General features: G+C 36.6%; 1 protein-coding gene across 15 annotated transcripts in view; it reads right to left on the bottom strand.

The window, feature by feature from the left end:
• The window catches only part of NRXN1 (neurexin 1), a 1,082,241-nt gene that overhangs the window by 26,494 nt on the left and 1,034,240 nt on the right, over positions 1–21,507 (bottom strand). The window lies entirely within an intron of this gene.

Here is a 21,507-nt window from a genome sequence, read left to right as displayed (position 1 = left end):
ACAGAGAGAATTCAAGGGACAAGAAGGAAAATATCTCATTACAGTGGCTAACGATTAAAGAGATTATAACTGTTGACACAATTATCAGAACCACAACACTGGTGAAGTCAATAAGTCCACTTATTTAAAAGTGGAATTACAATAATATAGGTCCTACATTTTTAAAAAAAGCAGAAATATGATATGACGTACTTTCACTAAAAGAGTACCTAATATAGTCAGAGATTAAAAGTACAAATAAGTAAATGTTAAGAAAATTGTGCCATTTTGAAAAATGGAGACAAGGGACAAATGTACTTTTGTGACAAAAACTAGGCTTAAAAATCTTTCAAGTGCAGAGTCTTTAATTACTTGAGAATAAAGAATTTGTTCAGATGCTAATGTTCACAGTATAACTTTAAATAAATACAAACATTTAAATAGCATTTTGAGATGGTTTGATGTTATTCTGTTCTTAATTCCACTGAGATAGTTGGGAGACTGGATTCATTCATTTTGCCGCTATTATTTTAAAAGAGGAAGTTAAAAATATCAGTTTTCCTGGAACTGTAACTGTTCATGTCAGTGATAACTAACAGCAATTGGTGTTAGAGTCACGCAGGTATCTTTCATTAAAGGGAGTTTTAAAAGGAAAACACCCATCCTCTTTCGGCACCAGCACATCTTGCAGGATAACATCCAAGCTGACTTGATAATAACAAATTATTGGATTATGAGGTCTTGCAGGTCAATTGTTCCAATTTACCCCAGAGCAGATAATCTGATTTTTTTTTAGAGCCAACTTCAAATGGAAAGCTACTTTTTTTTCAACCACAGTGGATACTCTTCAAAATTAATTTCAAGGTTATAAGACAATTTTCCATTTTCCTTGAGGAATTTTAACTATATTGATGAAATCAGTTTAGGGTTGTTGTTTTGTTCTTGATATGGGGAGGAGGAAGATGTGAATATATTGTTTAATCCAGCGCTTTTCATACCAGCAGCCACGTTGCCCCTTTCCCCCCCTCCACATGGGGGGGAGATCTGGCAACGTCTGGAGACATTTTAGGTTGTCACAATTGCGCTGGGGGTGGGGGTCTGCTATTATTGGCATCTAATGGATAGAAACCAGGGGTGCTGTTAAACATCCTAAAATGCACATGACAGTCCTCCCACAACAACCATCGGACCCCAAACGTCAATAATGCAGAAGTTGAGAAACGTTTTTAAAGTGTAAAAACGATTTTAAAGTGTAAAAACCATCTGTGCCTTATTTTTCTCATCTGGAAAAATGGAGAGCATAATAGTAGCTATTGTTGTAAGGATTATATTAGTATACGAAAAGCTTCTAGAATAGGACCACATTGTAAATGCTTATAAAAGTTGCGATATTATCAACATTATTGCTCTTATTTCATGAATGTAGCACCAATTTAATCTTTTTTGCACTATATTTATAAATAATATAATTTTAGATATTAAACCAGAAGTTGTAGATGTGAATTATTCTCAACTTTAGATCTCATGTTAGTATTTATATCAAAATACAGTAGCTATATTGGTACTTTGTAAACTAAGCTTCCACCCTTTACTGCCTGGGTCCAAATTCTGAATTATAAGTCAAACATCAAGTATAAATAATGAAGTCTGCTTCTTAAAAGAAATTTATGGGCTAAAAATGTGTGACTCAGTGTACAGTGTTTCACGCAGACTAAATTATTTAGGCCGCACAAGTTAAATTTTCTGTTAAAAGTTGATCTATTTTCTATATTCAACAGCCTTTTGGAACAATTCCACAGCAAACAGAAAGCATTAGAATGTTCTCAGTGTCATCTTTCACAAAACACAGTACCTAAAATAACATAAGATGTCATACCATAGCCTCCTATAGCCCTTTACAGTAGAAATAAATCACTGTACAAATATGACCCCATTGTAAAACTATATTTTAGTTTTTAATGTATTTTTCCTGGTATAATGAATATACATTCTTGTTTTTCATATTTTTCCTCAGAAATTAAAAACCACAATTGTCTGTGAATAAAAGATCTCAAATCAACAGATTTCTGCCTTGGCAGAAATCATCGCTGTATGAAAAATCAGGAAGTGGCTCAAGTGTATGAAAAAACAACAAATTTCATTTCAGAGGCTGAATTAACTGAACAATTTTCTAGCCAAAGCTGTGTAATTTAAATTTAATTCACTCTGTTTGGAACTGCCTCTCTATGACATGCTGTTGAGAGAGTGGCAGAAAGAAACTCAAATATGTCACACTAATCAATTCTATTCTTCAGTATACTTTTCCCTGATGTTTATAACCCTTTTCAGAAAAGAGACAAACCTGTTGAAAGAGACAGAATAGTGATCAAGCAAAAGCATTAGTTTTACCTAACCACCCATTTAGATAAGTGTCCCTAACTGTGCATTTAACCACTCACAGGTCAAAGCGCCATGCTGATCTTCCCTAATTCAGAGTGGCCTGTACATTCACATGGCAAGTATTTGTTCTTGTTCAAAATGTCTACTAAAAATACTTAGGTCTCCTTACCTTTAGGGAAAAAATGACTAACACAGAATTCAAGAAATAAAGGCACTGAAATTTAATTCATCATATTCTATGGATAAACACCAACATGTTATAGGGTAGGAAAATGTAATCAGGATGGAGAAGAAACAATGTTCTTAACGTATAGTAAAAATTTAGACCAATTTATTTAATATCCAGGGTTATTAGGGAAAGACCACTGGTGAATTAGAAAAAGAGAAACACTGACGTGTGTATTTTTGTTCTTTTTTCTCACTCACCAGGGAACCTCCCCCTTGCCCTTAATTGCGTAACTTGCTGCATATTCACTTGATGTCACTTTTTAAAATACAGCACGATTGCATAACTGTGTGGTAAAAAGACATGACGAGAGGACAGTAACCTTAATCTGTAATATTATATCCCTGCTAAGAACAGCATTCCTAAACTTTATTCTTCAAGATAAACAGCTTTGCTGAAGACTGATAGATTCCCATGAAAACACCTACAAGAAAACTCCACCAGAACAAATCTGCTTTGTGAGGAAAAGAGTAAATTCCAACCGTGCAAAAGGATGTCCACTGTGAATTTGATGCCCAGAAAGAAATCCCTGATTTACTCTAAAATTTTGATTGAAAGTGTGTTTCTAAACAGCAATAGTCTATTTGTCCATAGATCCAAATACAGCATAAAAAAATACTGTTTCAAGCAACGGTGCTCACTTGCATAACATTATGTAGCCTAAACTTTCACTGCTGTGATGGACATTGAGACTGAACTGATTGAGACAACTGACGGGTTGAGTATGGTGCTAGCTGAAATGTGATATGTTTGGCTAACTGACGGACACTTGTCCTTGCTAATACTTTTGTCTATGTGAGGCTGCTCTGGAAGAGAGACAGCATTCATGTCTGACTTTCAAAATGGAACCTGATAGTCTCTTAAGAAAAGATTTATTGCTAGGTGTGTTTCCCTGAAGAAAGAAAAATGCCAGGATTCAGAATTAGTGTTACAAATTCCCCAAGCAAGGTCCAACCCATTGCACTGGTAATCTATGGGGCAAGAAATTTCTAGGAAGTGTCACAATTTCACCAAGAGGAAAAACTGCAGAAAAATAACCCAATTGTAATACATACATATAATTCCCAAACAGTGGGTCAGTTTGATCAAATCAAATCAATAACGAAATATATCAAATTGGTAATTTTAGTTAATCAACAATCCTATTAAAGGTGCAAAAAGAATTTAGAGACTCTGCATAGGTCCTATTGTAGTTTTCATTGTCTCAATCAAACTTTTGGTTCCTATTTGTCAATTATTTCTCTGAGTAGTAGATGCCACATAAAGATGTCAATCCCATGGCTCACAAACCTAATAAAAATAAAAATAATAAACTGAGACCCAATATGTGAAGGATGAATTTTAGCTCCAGCACACAAATAACAAAGAAAATGAGAATCAATTACTCACCAACAAATATGAAACACCACCTCATTTATGCACAGCATTTTCTGATAGGCACAATATATGGTCACTACGTACCAAGGTAAAAATTGCAGTTCCTACCTGCAAATAACTTATTATGCTCACTCTATTCTAAAGCACAGGGACAAGTCACTCAGTAATACAAGTAACAACAATCAATTCAATTCAAATTACTCATTTTTCTTGAAATGTAACAGTGCTCCCATAGCTATTACTTCATTAAATATTCACCAACAACACACTTATGCAGAATGCAGGTGGAGGTGCTATTATTCTAAGTGTGATAGTTAAGGGTCTACTCCCCAAAAATACCCATTTGTATGCTCCTTTACCCAATTTGAATGTTTGAACATTGGTATTCATGAATATTTAGGGCAAAGCTTAAATATGTCTGAAAACAGCCAGCTTTCACATTTCTTTAATGTTTTTCCCCAATTGATGCCTTAGGTTATTACAAAAAGTAACCATAAATCAGCTGTCTGCTTGGGAAAAAGACAGACTTGAAAGCCATTCGATTGTCTTCAAAATTTTCTTGGCTGTTTAAAATGTACGCAATGGTTCCAGAACAGTGAAAGTGGGTTGGATAGAAAAACTCCATCATGGTAAAGAGATCACAATCTCTTACTCATTTTAACATGCATTGTTATATGCATTTGATACTGGTCATTTGATACTTGCCTAATAGGCAAAACTCAAAGGGGAAGATAGGGATGTGGAAATAACACCACAGAAAAATGAATTTAAAGAAAAGTATGGGAGAAAGAAAAGAACTGAATTTCTGCTATAGAGGAGGAAGTAATATTCCTCTACCCTCTAGGGTCTTCTGGCTGGTCTAAGAATTAAGTTGACATGAGACAGAATAACAGAAGAAAATCAAACAATGTTTAATAACATGTATGCATGGGAGAAAACCAGGAAAACTGAATAACTAGCCAAAATGGGGGAAGGTACTATGTTAAATACCATCTTCAGCTAAAGACAGAGGAAGATGTTGGGGGTAGTGATTTGGGACTTCAAAGGGGAGGAAGGCAATTCACATGGGGATGGAAAAGCGAATGTTTGGTAAACAAATGTTTGCCATGCCTTGCAGAGACAATGGGACATGGAGAGGACTTTGATCAAATGGGTCTTGCTAGGTTCCTCTCTGTCTACCACATCTAGTTCATACTCTACTATTGTTATCTATGGTGATAGCTCCTTCCTGAAACAACCCTATCTTAAATTCTTTGAAGCAGTTAGGGGGAAGGTCAAAGTTTCTTCCTGAGTCTTTTGTTCTTAAAAATAATCAAGCCAAAGATACATATTTTGCAGTGGCAAATTCTGATCCCCCACACTGCCTGATCAAAAAGAACATTAAATTTCAGCAAAGTTATGCAAAATAGAAACCTGTAAAATAGAAACCTGGTGTCAGGAAACCTGAATTAAATTTATGTTTTAAAAACGATAGTACATCTCTTTTACTATTTCTTTAAGCTACTGACGATCTCTATGCTCATATTGCATTTCCATTTTTAGCCAAAGCAATGTAGGAGGGCTGGCCAAAAGAAAAAGTTAAAGTGAAGTTTAAATTTTCAGGAAGGCATTGGAATAATCTGCTCTCCTAGATTCTCACTAATTAGAATTTGGGGCTGTAAGCCTTCCAAAGATTGTTGGTAGTGGAGAGGAGGTGCTGAAAGGGAAACTAGAATATGCATGTGACTGAATGTGTTCCCTCTCTGTTTTGTTTCTGGACAAAGCACTTTCTGAAATGGGTTTGGCCATTTCCAAATTAAATAAATACTAACAGATGTTTACAATGCAAATCTAGGCTTCTGGCTGTGTCAATATGAATCTCTAGTCCAACTATTGTGACTGAATGGACTAATTAGTCACACAGGTTGAACTGAAAATCCTTGTTGGTAACAAGGCCAAAACAGATTTTGTAACTGTAAAATGCCAATGATGGATAGTTTCAGTTAGCATGCCTTCAAAATCCAAGCTTTCATTGCTGGCATCCAACACATTAGGGAATGGAATCATGTTTTAGTCAAACAGTCATATATCTTCTTGTACTGAGCCAGATCTTAGTGATCATTAGTCTAAAAGCTCTTTGTTTTACATATCAGGAAACTGAATGTAGAAAATTAACTGTTTTGTTTGACCACAATTATACTGCTAATTAATGGCAAAGCTATGATATTATCCCAATCCCCAGTAGACTATGATTGTCTCTTATCCCAGATGACTTCTATCTATCCATTCATCACCCATCCATTCATCTACCCATCCATCCATCCAAAACCATCTTGTTCTCTAAAGGATTTGGTGTGGTTTATAAACATACATGATGAAATAAATCTAAAATAAGCTAAAAGGTGGCAAAGGAGAGTATTGGATTTTAGATAAGTAACCACTAAGATTGTTATGAAGAAAACACACACCCATAGAAGGAGACTCACACAGCTATTGCACCACTTGATATGGCAGCACATTAGGTGACAGTAAAAAGGGAACAAAATGAATGCCAGAGTTCAATTATTTAAATCCAGTTACAAAAATTCAAATAGTGATATAAATGCAGTTATTTTGAAATGGAGTACACCCAGAAAGTTCTTTATTTACTTGTGGTAATCTTTTTTTAACATTTTTTTTAAAGACCTTAAACGTCTTGCCTGTCATTTCTGCACATAAATGCATAAGTAAATTCCTGGAGACAGAAAGAAAATGTAAATTGCTGTATTTTTTCCTGCCTATTTTTCTCCTTGACTTAGAACATTGCAGGCCATGTTGGCTACAAAATTAACTCAATGAACTCTTTGTCTCTCTTCTCATTAATCCACTGATGAAAATTCTTCCAACTTCCCAGGTCTATCTTATTAACTACTGTTTTCACAACGTAAGTGCTAATGAGATATTTATCTTTGTCTCTCTCACACAACCATCATTAGGGTTTTGTCAAATTATCTCTTATTACATCTTGGGAATAAATAATGGACGTGACCATTGAATAGTACTACTGGTTATTTCTCCAGATACAATCTAGACATGCATTCATTGACCAGGGCAGGCTCATTTACATGCTGGCCCTAGAATTGGAGGTTCTAAGTCAAAGGTTTAGAAGGAACCACAGACAACTAGCTATCCAAAACATTTCTTTGCTACTGAGTAGTACCATGACCAATGTCCCCTTGATAGAACTTTAACCTGGGAATATATGAGAACTTCTATCCCACACAACACTTGGAATATGGAACAGCAAGAAATAGGGATGTGGTTGGAAATGATGATGACTTAGTTAACAGAAAGTTGATTTTCTGATTTTTTTTTGATCCATGACTTGAATACATGCAAGGTCTCACACTGAGCTCCCCCAAATAAGCCAATATCTGAGCAGTGCCTTTATGAGTGATGAGTGCTTTTATCAAGCAATTATTGGGAGTAAAGGTCAGCTGGCTCAGATGTTACAATGTTATTTTGTTCATACACAAAGAAGATCCATTCTTTGTTGATTTTAGTTCAACTGGAGCTCCAAGCTTCCATATTTGACTACTTTATTTCTTATGGTGCATACTTTGGTTCATTAATACATATTTGGAATGTTGTATTGTTGAACCACTTCAGTTTAATTTGCAGTATGCTGACCAATAATGGAAAATACATACTAGTCTAGAAATCAAGTCTCAGTCTGGATCTGATAAGCAATATGCTTCATCTTGGACCGGTTTCTGTGTTTTCAACAGTACATAAGAATGTATAGTATATATGTGAATATATATGTATATATAATCATTTGTATATGTGAATTATAATAACTTCTCAATATCACAGGGATGTTATGAGGATCAAATCTGATATGTGTGAAAGCACTTTGGAAATATGAAAGTTCCCACAATGCAGTGTTTATATAAGTTATTATTACTACTAATAAGGAATTATGTTTGTTCCTTACATGACATAAAGATCAGTTCTGGAGAGTGCTTAAAGAGGGCACCAAATATCCACTTAACTGAATAAATTTCATTTTCATGTCCTAAAATTCTCTTGTTCCCTCAGTTGAATAGGATCTGTATCTCTCACTCCAACTGGCCCCTCACACTAATGCTGTTATTCTTGGGCTGACCCCTTTATATCCAGATAGGATTCATTTCAGCATTGCTTATTTAGGGCAGATGTGTCAGCCTCACTGGTAACCTATAAGACAGGCAATGCCAATCCATGCCCGGCACTGCGATTGCCTCTTCTCCAGGCTGGATCTCCTGGAGAGTTACTGCACAGATGCAGGGATACTGGAGTTCTCTCTAAGTTCTCCTCCTTAGTCACTTTCCTGGGACTTTGAAGATTGTGACAACCTAACTTATTTTATCTCCGCATCCAGAGTTTACTTTTAATTCATGCCATATTATATCTAGTGTATCTAAATGAACAGATAAACAGGAAAAACAGATCACTTAGCAAACACTGCTAATTAAAAGAGAGAGAGACACATGGCCCGGCCCCAGGGCTTAGCGGTTAAGCGCGCGCGCTCCGCTGCTGGCGGCCCGGGTTCGGATCCCGGGCGTGCACCGACGGACCGCTTCTCCGGCCATGCTGAGGCCACGTCCCACATACAGCAACTAGAAGGATGTGCAGCTATGACATACAACTATCTACTGGGGCTTTGGGGGAAAAAAATAAATAAATAAAATAAAAAATAAAAATAAAAAAAAAGAGAGAGAGACACACACACACAGTCAGAGAGAGACAGAGAGACAGAAAGAAGGAGAAGAAGAGAGGAGGGGAGTTGAGAGGAGAAGAGGAGACTGATTCTCTGTGTGACCCAAGCAGCATTGGCTCCTTATTGTAGTGGTTGTACTTGTAGTATTTGTATTTGACATTGTATTTGTATTTGACATTGCCTATGGATTAATAATATGCTAATTAACTCCTTTAAGACACTGAGCAGTATTTCCTTAGTGCATTAGAACAGTGGAATTATTTGCCTTTCCAAATTATGTTTAAATCTAAAAGTTTGAGAACTGCTTAGGCATATGTTTTATCTTATTTCATACGCTTCTGTGGGACAGAGTTTATGTCTATGTTTTATGCCTCCAGAACATCTATCACAGGAATTCAATAGAGTTGATTTAAAATGTCATCACCATTGATTGTGGTGATTATTTCATAGTGTATATATATATCAAAACATCAAGTCATACACCTTAAATATATACAATTTTTATTTGCCAATTATACTTCAATAAATATGGGGGAAAAAGTCATCACACTCTGAAATCTAGCTATCTTCTTTAAGTATCTGCAATTGAAATAAAAACACTTTATGAAAATAATTATAATTGTGAAAATAGAATTAATAGTGAATGATTCATCTTCACTTTAAAAATAGAAGAAATATTACATATGACACTTGAATTGGTAGAATCATTTCAAATAATCTTATCCCTGATGGTCATCCTCTCCAAGCTCACCACATCTAGTTGTATGTTTGTCACAATTGCTCATTTTTAACAGCTCATTAAATCTCAAAATAAGAGTGAGCAAGTATAGATTATTTTCCAGGAGTATAACTCCCAAGAGTGGGAGATGAGAATGGTGGCAAAAATCACACTTTTTCAAAGGTTTTATCTGCCTTATAACATCTCCAGAAGTGACAATGAAATTTTATAACTGGTTTCCACATTATACTTCACGCCTGGAAATTTATGGTAGAGAAATAGCAAAAAGTGACATTATCTTTAACCGAAAAGAGAGAATGACTGAAAGTTAGAAGGAAGGAAAAGCTAAAAATGTCTTGCAATATGTTGCTCTCCCTGCTTTTATGAAGCATTCCTGTCCCTTGAGAAAGCAATAAGATACAGCTTGCTTTATAGAGAGGACGAAGAAAAAAATAGTTGACTATCATTCTGGGTTTTTTTCCTATATAATATTTCCCCAACTCTCCCTGTCTCACCTGAACTCTATCGCAATAGTCTTACATTATTTTCAATTGATTGTAGGGAAGCTATGCCTTTATAATGTTTTCCTTCAAAATCTAACTACAGGATAAAACTTTCTTCTTCTTCCTGAAACAAATTGCATGAAGATAAGAGCTGATTGAGACCAGCCACCAAATTCACATCAAGAAATAAGTGCAGGCCAGAATGCACTCATAAAATTTATATCCTTTGGGGGCCAGCCCGGTGGCGCAAGCGGTTAGGTGCGCGCGCTCCGCTGCGGCGGCCCGGGGTTCGCTGGTTCGGATCCCGGGCGCGCACCGACGCACTGCTTGGTAGGCCATGCTGTGGCGGCGTCGCATATAAAGTGGAGGAAGATGGGCACCGATGTTAGCCCAGGGCCGTCTTCCTCAGCGAAGAAAAAGAGGAGGATTGGCGGATGTTAGCTCAGGGCTGATCTCCTCACAAAAAAAAAAAAAAAAAAAAAAAAAAAAAAATTTATATCCTTTGATTGATTCTTCCATGCATTCACTCACTCATTAATTCATTCACTCATTCACAATCATTTATTGAATATCTTTGATTAATAAGGAGTTATGCAGAGAAGAAATATAATAAGGAACCAGACTTCCCTGCCTTGAATTGCATGAAGAACTTCAGGTGTGCAAATGAAGACTGTCTGTGAGCAGAAAGTTGCTCTTTGACCACTGAACGTGGAAGGAGCATAGGTGTTAGAGCTAGATGGATTGGGCTGAAATCCCAGCTCTGCCACTTATTAGCTGTGGGACTTTGGGCAAGTTTTCTAACTTCTCTAGGTTTCTTCTTAAGTAAAAATGAAGTTATTTACACCTACTTTGCAGGATCATTATGAATAATAAATTCTCTAGGGCTGGATAGGCACACTGTCTAGCACAGTGGCTGGCACTTAGAAGGTGTTATTGAGAGTATTTACTACATAGGCACAGCTGGCTCTGTGCACATTCTCACTTTGCTCTCCCTGCAACATGCAAAGAAAAGTTTATTGCTAGCACTGGACTCCTAAGATCTTTAGACACAGACATTCCCTTTACAAAAGAAGTGCAATTTCCTGACTTAAGTTTACACTTCCATGTTTAAACATTCCGTCACAGAACAAATTACATATTTGATATGAGAGTACTTTTTAAAACACCTCAAAAAACATCACATCATCAATATATTGAAAAGCCAAGGAGCTTCTCTTCTTTTTTCTCTAGCTGCATGATGTAACCAAGAATCTGTCAAATCCTATTCGTTTCCGAGCTTGGAGACTCTGACTTATCGGTTCCAATGCTCTTCTAGTAAAGAGAGGGAAACCCTAAGGTGGCGAGGTCACTGCACTGCTCAGGGTCAGACTCAGGAGTAGATTCTGGCCTCCTGGCTCTCTAGCCAGTAGGCATTCTACTCCTTCCATGGCTCCCAGTTTCATGTTTGGGTATGGGGAAGAAAAAACTGGCAGAAAGAATAATTTGCTACTTTTCCCAAGTTTCTCAAACATGATTTGCCTTTTTCAATCCTGCCTTACGTTTTATGGAAAATTTTAAGCAAGGCTTTTGAGAAATACCAGGCAATGGTGTCTGCTGACATCACCTAGAGCTGCCAGACCGGAAAGCACTCAGCAGCCTGTGCAAAGCCCACTAAGGACCAACTGAAGAACCCACGTGCAGATGCGGGGGGAGCATTTTGTTAACTGTCTTCTACTGAGGACTAGGAGCTTCACCAGAGAGACGGCCTTTGTGTACACATTTCAGTAGATGGCATTTGTGGCTGAACTCTTCCCACAGGTATTTCAGTGTTTTACTTAGTTATGCCATTGTCTAACGACCCCCTTCTTTGATCGCTATTCACACACTTTTTTCCCATTAAAAATGTGATAAGTAAAGTTCACACGTAAAACACTTAGATCACTAAGCGATTACCCACGTCCTCTCTCGGATAGCTTTCCTGTCTCCAGCCTTGCATTTACAATCCATCCCACTCAGTTGACATGTTTCCTCGCAGTTGCTGGCACGTCTCTCCCACCTGGATGCGCCGTTTTCCTTCCCTACACGCCTCTGCAATCCCTGTCCTCATCCCTCCATTCTCATTACTCAGATGCCTGCTGATAAAGGACAAGAAATAAGCTTTCTAGTCACAAAAAAAAATATGTCGTTTGTCATCATGAGAACTTCTGAAATCGTGTGTCACCATTCAAACAGAAAGTTCAGAAGACAAGCTTTTCTTGATGGTTCAGTATCACCGTTCCGAGCATCGGTACCCGCAGCACAGTACTGGTGATTTCAGATTCCAAAGAGGACCGTATCACTGCCCTGCTCCCTAGGTTCCCAAACAATTCTGTCACTTTTTAGTCAATGCCTGCTCTTACTGGTTTTTCTCTCTGGTTTATCACTGTCAGGATTTATAGGCACCCTTTTCCCTTCAAATTTGCTCCTTCAGATCTGCTTTCAGCTGGAAATCCAGATAATCAAGGTTCTCTAACTATCTTGAGAAATAATAAATTGGCTTTAAGAGAAAGAGGGTCAGAGAGGCTCTCAAATAAGAAAACCTAGGTCCTTTAAAGCACTAAGTCAAGGCCCATGGCTTAAAATACACAAGATTTGTTAGTTTCCTCAAAATGCAAAGTTCCTTAGGACGGTAGTGCATTTATTTGCAAGTGATCTGCCCAGTAATATTTTTACTATGATAATTCTCAAATCTGCTTTTCTTACTTTCTTAAGTCCAAGAAAACTTATTGGAACTAGACTCCAAATACCTCAATTTCTGTTTTCCAAGTTCTAGTCAAGCCTTACTGTCTTTGACCTCCTTGCTACCTGAAAGACTGGGAGGTATGTTGGCTTGTACTTACAGGTAGAACCTGATGCTGCCACGAAGGGGTTCAGCTATATTTACCCAGGTAAGTGATTCACTCAGTGTATCCTGAGCAGAGAGAGATGCTCTTTCTGGTAGCCCATTTTCTCGTTTCCGAGGACCAGCTTTTCACTTAACAAATTGAGGAGTGCTAGTACTAGTTATTGGTGGTTTAGTGGTTAAGATTCGGCACTGTCACTGCCATGGCCTGCGTTCATTTCCTGGTCAGGGAACCACACCATCTGTCATACTGTGGCGGCTGCGTGTTGCTATGATGCTGAAAGCTATGCCACTGGTACTTCGAATACCAGCAGGGTCACCCATGGTGGAGCTTCCAGACTAAGACAGAGTAGGAAGAAGGCCTTAGCCACCCACTTCTGAAAAAACTGGCCATGAAAACCCTGTGAATAGCAGTGGAGCATTGTCTGACAGATCGCCGGAAGGTGAAAGGATGGTGCAAAAAGACTAGGCAGGGTTCTGTTCTGCTGTACGCAGGGTTGCTAGGAGTCAGAATCAACTCGAGGGTAGTAATGACAACAACAAAGTACTGGTTATGGGATCTTGCAACATTGCTCCCCAGTGATTCGGTGTACGGGCAGTGGAGTCAGACCCAAATTAAATCTGGTTCTCTTAGAACTTGGGTGATTTATTTAACTTCTCATTTGTAAAATGGGAAGGATGCAGTACCAATCTTTGCAGTGTAGTTGTAAGAATTAAGAAAATCACAATCGATGAAGTACTTAATCCAGTTGCTGGTACATAATAAACACTAAATAAATCTTAGCTATTCTTGCCTTCATTATTATTATACAAGACATGCATATGTTGCCTCTAGCCTGCCAGGGGGCAGCATGTTTGTCATTAAAGTGGGCAAGACCTCAGTATCCCAATAACCACAATAGGTAGACTATCCACATTTGGCCTTGCTTAGAATATTGTGAAGGAGGAGGGGAAAAAAGCCAAATATTGCATAAATAATGCAAATGTATTTTTTCTCTGAATGTTCTATTTCACTTTTCAACTTTTAAACTCTGCTTTATTTTAAAACATACTCCCAACCATTCCAAAGCATTTTCAAGCTGGAAAGCCTTTCTTTTTGTTTCACAATAAGCTAACTGCAGGTGCAAACTCGAGGGAGACAGACCTTGGAAATTTTAAGTATGTTGCCATGGCAATGGTTTGCAAGAATGTCTATGAGTTTCATCTTAGCTCTCAAGCATTCAACCGAGTTCATATGTGGAGGTTCAAATCACTAGGCACACAATATTTGCCATTCATTGTGTCTTGAAAGGTTTGGAAATAACTATCTCTGTTGCTTATAGCAACCAGAAACCACAAAATACTATCTATCTATCTATCTATCTATCTATTTATTTATTTATTTATGCAAATATGGAGATCTAGTCTCTCATTATCTGCCTTAGCTGGCCAGTCTCACCACTGTGGCTTCTCTAAGGGAAGCTGTATACATAAATTCAACAGTAATCATTTTCACCATTGTTACAAACACAGAGTTACACCACCAATATAAAATAGCTGTAAAAATTTTCCACTGAATTTCACATTAATTTCCTCATTCAAAATGTACATATCCTTAAAGAAGCATGATAATTATTTAGGGATGCTCACTTAAAGCAAGCTTTCAGTCTAATGAATTGTGGAAGATCTTAAGAGGGTCCCATCCAATAACGCAGGGAAAGAAGGTTAAAGTGTGTAATTCTAGTCATTAAATCAAATGCTGCCCCTCCAAAGAAAGCACCACCACCATCACCAACAACAAAAAGACATAGAAAAGAAGTCATTTTATCTAATTTGAACTACCTCAATTATTCTTAAAGCCTTTGGTTGATTCTTATAAATTTCAAAACCTGCACAATGGACTCATGATTCATTGACAAAAAAGCAGTGATTCTTGACAAAAGCATTTTTTCCCCAAAAATGGAATCTACAGAACACTAAAATTGGAAAGTTTTAAAGCTATCTATTTGGGATAAGAAATAATTCTTAACAAATTCTCTTCAAATGACAAGGCTTTTTCATCTAAAATTGTTCTGTGCAATTGTGCGAATTAATTCAATATTTAAAAAACAAATTCATTCACCAGCAAAAACACCCTGGATTTCTAAGACTATATATTCCTTAGTTTTCCTAGCAAAAGCTTTTGCTACAAATGATCCATCACGATAGAAAGTGCTCTACATTAAAATGAGGCCCCAAGAGACCCCACCAACTCCTGCTCTTGGGTACTGCCAAAACCTTCACAAAGGTATATTTAACTACCAAAGCCTGGCAGTTATTTAAAATTCACTTTGCTGCTTTAAGTTTGACCTATCTTCCAAAACACACACACATACACATATAATCATTCTCTTTATCCTCCACACTCCTTGATTTAATAGCTTGTTGATGTACTTTAAAACGGCAGTAGTGCTCCTCTCCCCTCCCCCACGCTAAAAAGCCTACAGCAATGCTGAAATTAAACAAATAAGAACACAATAATTAGCTATGCAAACTGTCAAGTGGATCTAAAAAGAAAAACAACCAGAAAGCACAACAATCAGCACTTTTAAGCTCTAACAAGAATCTACATTGAGTTCCCATTTATTTTAAACAAAAATAGATTAGGTCTTTTGAAAAATGTTGACTGCAATTTCTATGGAAATAGGGAAAATCAGCTAATGGGTCTTTTACATCTCCAATTTCTGTGATGCTGATGTAGTAGAAGTCTTTGATCCTACACTCTTTCCAAATAATTCCTGTTCTACTCTTCTATAACCAGATTCATTCCCAAAGTGAGCAGCATCAAAAATGGTTCCAAAGTGGATATGGTACAGGTGAGTGGGTCAAATCACATGCAGTGATCCCCCAACCTCACCTTAATAGTTTTGTAAGTAATAACTAAATTAAAGTGAAAATTAATGGCAAACTGGAAAGAGAAAAGAATTCTTAAATTATCTGGTGTGTTTGTGTGTGAATGGGAGGGAGAAGGCATTCAATTCTTTGCATGCAGAGTACTGATTATATAATTTGTAGCTAACTCTCTGAACTCCTTTATAGGTAGTAATTACCTTCTCCCCCTTAGCAAGCTAGTTGAGTCCCTACGAAGCAACATGGATTACCTCTATCATACACATGCTTTGTCTGAAATACTAATCTAATGTTTCCATTGACGGTCAATGTTCCCTTAACCCATTACGCATCCAGTGATAGAATTAGAATATCAGTTTTTTTAAAAAAATGCAGAATTGTGACGAAATAGGTCAACTCAACTACTGTAAAACTTTTGTTTGCTTCAAATCCTTTATCTTTTAAACTTGTAGAACAATAACCGCCTACTTTATAAACTGAGAATGTAAAGTGGGATGATTGAAACTGATCTAGAATAGGACACAGCATTCTGAGGATCGATTAGGAGTTCAATAATGATCTAAACCATTGATCTGGGGAAATCATTCCCCATCCCAATATAAGTAGGTTAGATTAGATGACACCTCAGGTCCCTTTAAAATGTAATAATCAAAGGTAACATGAGATAACACAAGGTAACTACACAGTTAAGTATCTCGACTGCTGTGGTGATTATAAGAAGCTACACATGTGATGAAATTGCATCAAACTAAACACACACACACACACACACACACAATAAGTGCATGTATAACTGGTGAAATCTGAATAAGCTCTGTAATTTATAACAATATCAATATTCTGGTTTTGATATTAGACTACAGTTATGCAAGATGTTAACATGAGGGGGTGGAGTAAAGTGTGCAAGGATCTCCCTTTATCTTTCTTTGCAACTTTCTGTGAATCTATAATTATTTCAAAATAAAAAGTTTTAAAAATATATAAATACATAATACATGTATACATACATAAATATAATAATCTTTGATTTCATGAAAGGGCTTGCAGACAAAGATGAAAGGCCAATATATAGGGCCTGATATTTTACCAATGAAACTAAATGTATTGGTTCCAAACAATTTACTTTTCAGCTAAATGTGATAGCTGGTACCTGAAACAGTGGTTTTAAGGTAGTTAGAATATTGACTATACTACCATGATTCAAACAGGGAAACTGTCACATGACATGTTGTTACTAGTAACACCATTTTTGCCTACCCTTCTGTCATTTATCCTTGAATATTGAATCATAAGGATTAAGACACCAAATAACTGTAATTTTCAACAACAATAACAACTAATGTTAAGCCCTTGATTTAAAAGAGAAAATGAAAACAAAATACAAATAAAACAAAACAAAATCAACAAAATTAAAAAGGAGATATCAAGTGTTTACTAAAAATTAAATTTCCAGTATTTATATACTGAAGACTCTATAGTTTCTGCCCGATTAGCTACTCCTATGATGAGTAATCTTACTTTCCATTCCTAAAATCCTGCAGAATCCTTTTCATTTATAAATTAAGTTTTGTTCAATATGTTTCCTTTCAATGTATCAGAATTCAGTGGATTCTCCTGACCTCCATGAGGTCTAAAAATGATGAGTAGTGACTTAGCAATTTTATAGCTATACACTGGTTTCAAAATTTGATTCTTAAGTGACATAAATGGGGCAAAAGAAAGCCATAGATGCCACTAGCAGACTTCTGGTAGAGGCAAAGTAGAAGAAAAGAGGCAAAACAAACAAGAAATTATAAAGAAAGAGAATGCGCAGAAAGAAGAAAAGGGATTCTCCACCTATATTTGGATAGTGGCTGGGAGTCACAGTTCATTTTACGAATGAGACAAATAATGGAGGTATTTCAGATTTAGGAAAGCAGGATTAATGTCTCACTCTGTGAGATGTGAAACAGGTCTTTGTTTCAAAATTCTAGAAAGGGGTTTAAGAGAAAAGAAGCATTATAAAATGTACAAGTAAGACAGTCCATCATCAAACCAGCTCTGCTCCAGGACTAGCCAACTAAACTATGTCTTTCCCATTTACCTCTCTTGTGGCAGCAAAGACTCTACTCCTCTTAAATACCAAACCTTAAGACACAGAACAGAAAAGTGCCTAGTAGAGGATTTTCCTGTCCTTGAACATCTTTGACCAAAGAATACAAGGTAAAACAAACAGAGGCAGTTTCTCAGTCACTTTAACTAAAATGGGCAAAGAACAATGAGTTATCTGCTGAAATCCTCTCAGAACTCATGCATACTTTTCCCAGAGTTAATTCCAACAGTTATAGTAAATTTAAAATGGTAAGAGGAATTACTCCCAATAAAAGAATAAAATATATAATGGGCAATTAGCCAAGAAAGACACTAAGGGTGGTAAATTGGTCACATGTTCCAGAGCTGCAGCAACAGAATTCAAGCCTATACTTCACGTGGCCATAACAAAGAGCTGGTGGAGAAGCGTGTGGTTACCATACCTCATAATGCTTTGCACCTCTTTGCTCTCCCTAGTGCCACAGGGCCACAGGGCCACAGTGCTTCCTAAATTTTGCAGGGTCTGGAGAATGCTTTAAAGTTGGTGTTTCAAGCTGTGCTCTTCTGCAAGTCAAATCTATCATTATAAGATCACATAAAAAGCCAAACCTCTACTACACATATTAATTTGTATTCCAAAATGCTGGTTTCCCCCAGCATTCTCCTAATCCTGATGGGGGTGGGGGGGGGGAGTAAATAGTTTATGTTTAGATGCTGACAACAAATAGGAAAAAAAAATTTTTTTAATGCAATCACTCCACCTTCCACACATTAAGAAGTCTTGAAATGATAAATGTCAAAGTTCTAATTTCATTTCCCTGTGTCTAAGAATATTTCCCCGCTAAAGATTTCCAATTACTAGAGATACTTGCATCTATATTAGTTTTTATATAAATTGTGAACATCCATAAAAATAATTTGTCCTACACATCTAACCTTTTTCTTCCAATATAGACCCACTTTCTTTTTCACATTTACAGAAAAATCCTTACAAATTCTTGTTCTCTGAGGATCTCATTTGGCATTTATTAAATTTATTTTTTCATAAATCTTTATCAGTGTTTAGAATTTCTCTCAGACTGTGTTGTTGATTGCTTATGTCACCACTTTCCTTTCCACTTCCATTAGAAGCCACAGTGCACCTTATTTCTTAGAGAAGAATCTGAAACTGATTTGGGGATGAATGACTTTTAGTCCAGAATATGCAGCACTTTATAAAATATTTATTGCTATAAAGACTAAAAGTACACATGGTAGGTACAGTATTCACTGGGTAATTATTTGGTAGATTCAGCCCATGATTTTACACCACAGGATTCTTATTAGGAACACGAGAGAGGGAATCAGAGTTTCTTGACACATGGTAATAAATATTTTCACTTACAATGAATAATTTAGCTCTTTTGGCATTCATTGCATGAAAAATATATTTGAAATAATTTCAAGGTCTCTTAGCAAAGGTGGAGGTTTTGGAACACTAGGAGAAGAATAGGCAGTATGGGGTCCCTTCTGTTTTCACAAAATTTTGCTTGCTTTTGTGGTACACACACTGCAAAATTTTTCCTCATTTGTCAAGATAATGTTAAAATGAAAAGATGTTGTTTCTTCCATAGCATTTCCTATTGTGAGTTTCTAGGATTCCAAATCACTAATTCTCTGAAATCTACCAGCCTTGCCCATAGAATGCTAATGACTCTCTGTATTCTTAGTTATGGAAATGGAAAAGGAATTCTCTCTAATTAATGCTAGCCATGACTGGAATTATTCTCACACTAGTTTCAAAATGAAAACTCCTTAAGAAAATCCCAGATACAAATTCATCTCAAAATTCAGAGCAGATGATTCAACAAAATGAAAAGCAGTCCATGTTTTAAGACTACTTTTCTATAAAAACTTTTCTTTTAAAGGAAATTCACGTTTATTCACACTCTAAAATCAAACCCTTTACCTTATAAATGGGGAAATCATGTACCAGAAAGTTAAGTAGTTGGTCTTTATCACACCAGTAGCAGTAAAACTTTCTCCAGTACGATGTCTTTACATGAATCAATTAAAAGAAAATGTCTTAAAATTAGATAAGCTGCAAAAAATAACTGTTCACATTGGGACATGACTTTGAGGTAAATTGGGAGCAGCTGTAAGGGGAGGTCTGAAGTTTAGGAGAGCATTCAGGCTGAGAATGATATAAATTTCCCAAGGAAACAAAGGAAAAAAGAGATTCTGAAACCAGCTTCAAAATAAGACCAACATTTATAAGGGTGGGAAGCAAAAACAGGTGCAAACAAAAAGGACTGCTTTTCTGTTAATCGTTTTTCCTCCTAAAATACTTGATTGAATGTTTCTGAGTAGAAATTCTGGGTAGCCCAGTGAGGAGGATTTTCTTAGGGTATTGATGGGAATCAAACCAAGTGATATAGACATTTTCCAAAGGTATTCTGATGACACTCAGTGGCATCTATGACACACAAATTCTAAAAATAAATAATTTCTCAAAGGGCATACTGAATGTTAATTTCTCAGCATTGACAAACGTACAATGCTTCAATAAGATGTTCACATTAGGGGAAGCTGGATGAAGAGTGAACTCCCTGTGTTTGCAACATTTCCATATATTTAAATTGTCCAAATTAAAACATTTATTTTAAAACTAAAAAATGAAACAAGCATACTGATCTGATCAAATCTTATATATTACATATAAGGTGGGAAAACTGGTATTTATAAAATACTTTTCTTCAAAAAAAGATGCAGATACATTCATAAAGGAAAAAAATACACAACCATAACCATAAAAAAGCAATCTATGAATCCCTCCCTTTTGTAATATTTACAGACATAAAACATGTATTATCCTTATTTGAATGACATGTCTTTGGAAACATGCTTACATTGTAGACTTTCAAATAAACCGAGCATATACTTTTCTACTTCATCTTATCATTTTAAGCCCTTGTCTCTCTTCCTAAAGAACTACAAAGCATTGACATATCATTTAAGGAATTGCTAGGTAGAGAGAAATAGGCTAAAGTCAGTATTTATTTTGTTACTACATCAGTAGCTTTCTGTTTAAAATGACGCCATCTATTGCAATTGAAATGTTACTGGCTAGGCGGAAAACCAGAAAGTCAGGAATCTAGAAACCCTTGTTGCATGGATGCCTTTAAACAGTGACCTAAGCTTACTATCTCTAGCTTCCGATTTTGAAAAGTAATCAAAAACTATTCAGTTTGATATTTTACACCTAGGTATTATTTTAGTCAGTTCTAATGAATGGTTCATGAAGTTTCCCATAATTATTCACTGTATTTTAAACTACTAACTGAGGAAATAATAGTATTGATAACCATTTCAGTATAATGTGTAGACTGTTTAAATAATTATCACTCATTCAAAATTGTTTCACTCAAGGCCAGACCCTTGCTTCCTGCCTCTACCTGCTCACATTCTATTTTCTTTTCGGTGGGTACCCTCCAAAAACAAAATAGAATCAAAAATAGAGAAGGAAGTAGAATCAGGCACACTCAAAATTATTGCTGGAGTAGTTTACAAATACTCTCAACTATACCCTAGTGGCCTGAGATAATAATACTCCAAAGTATCTAATTTACTATTGGAAAAATGACTCGATATTTCAAGCCATCCTATCAGTAAAAGAAAACCAATTTCTGGGGCCGGCCCGGTGGCGCGGGCGGTTGGGTGCGCGCGCTCCGCTGCGGCGGCCCGGGGTTCGCTGGTTCGGATCCCGGGCGCGCACCGACGCACTGCTTGGTAAGCCATGCTGTGGCGGCGTCCCATGTAAAGTGGAGG

Source organism: Diceros bicornis, chromosome 12 (assembly GCF_020826845.1).
Source record: "Diceros bicornis minor isolate mBicDic1 chromosome 12, mDicBic1.mat.cur, whole genome shotgun sequence".
NCBI classification, from domain to species: domain Eukaryota; kingdom Metazoa; phylum Chordata; class Mammalia; order Perissodactyla; family Rhinocerotidae; genus Diceros; species Diceros bicornis.
Note: the sequence above shows the minus strand (reverse complement) of the source record. Positions and strands in the feature narration are given on the sequence as shown.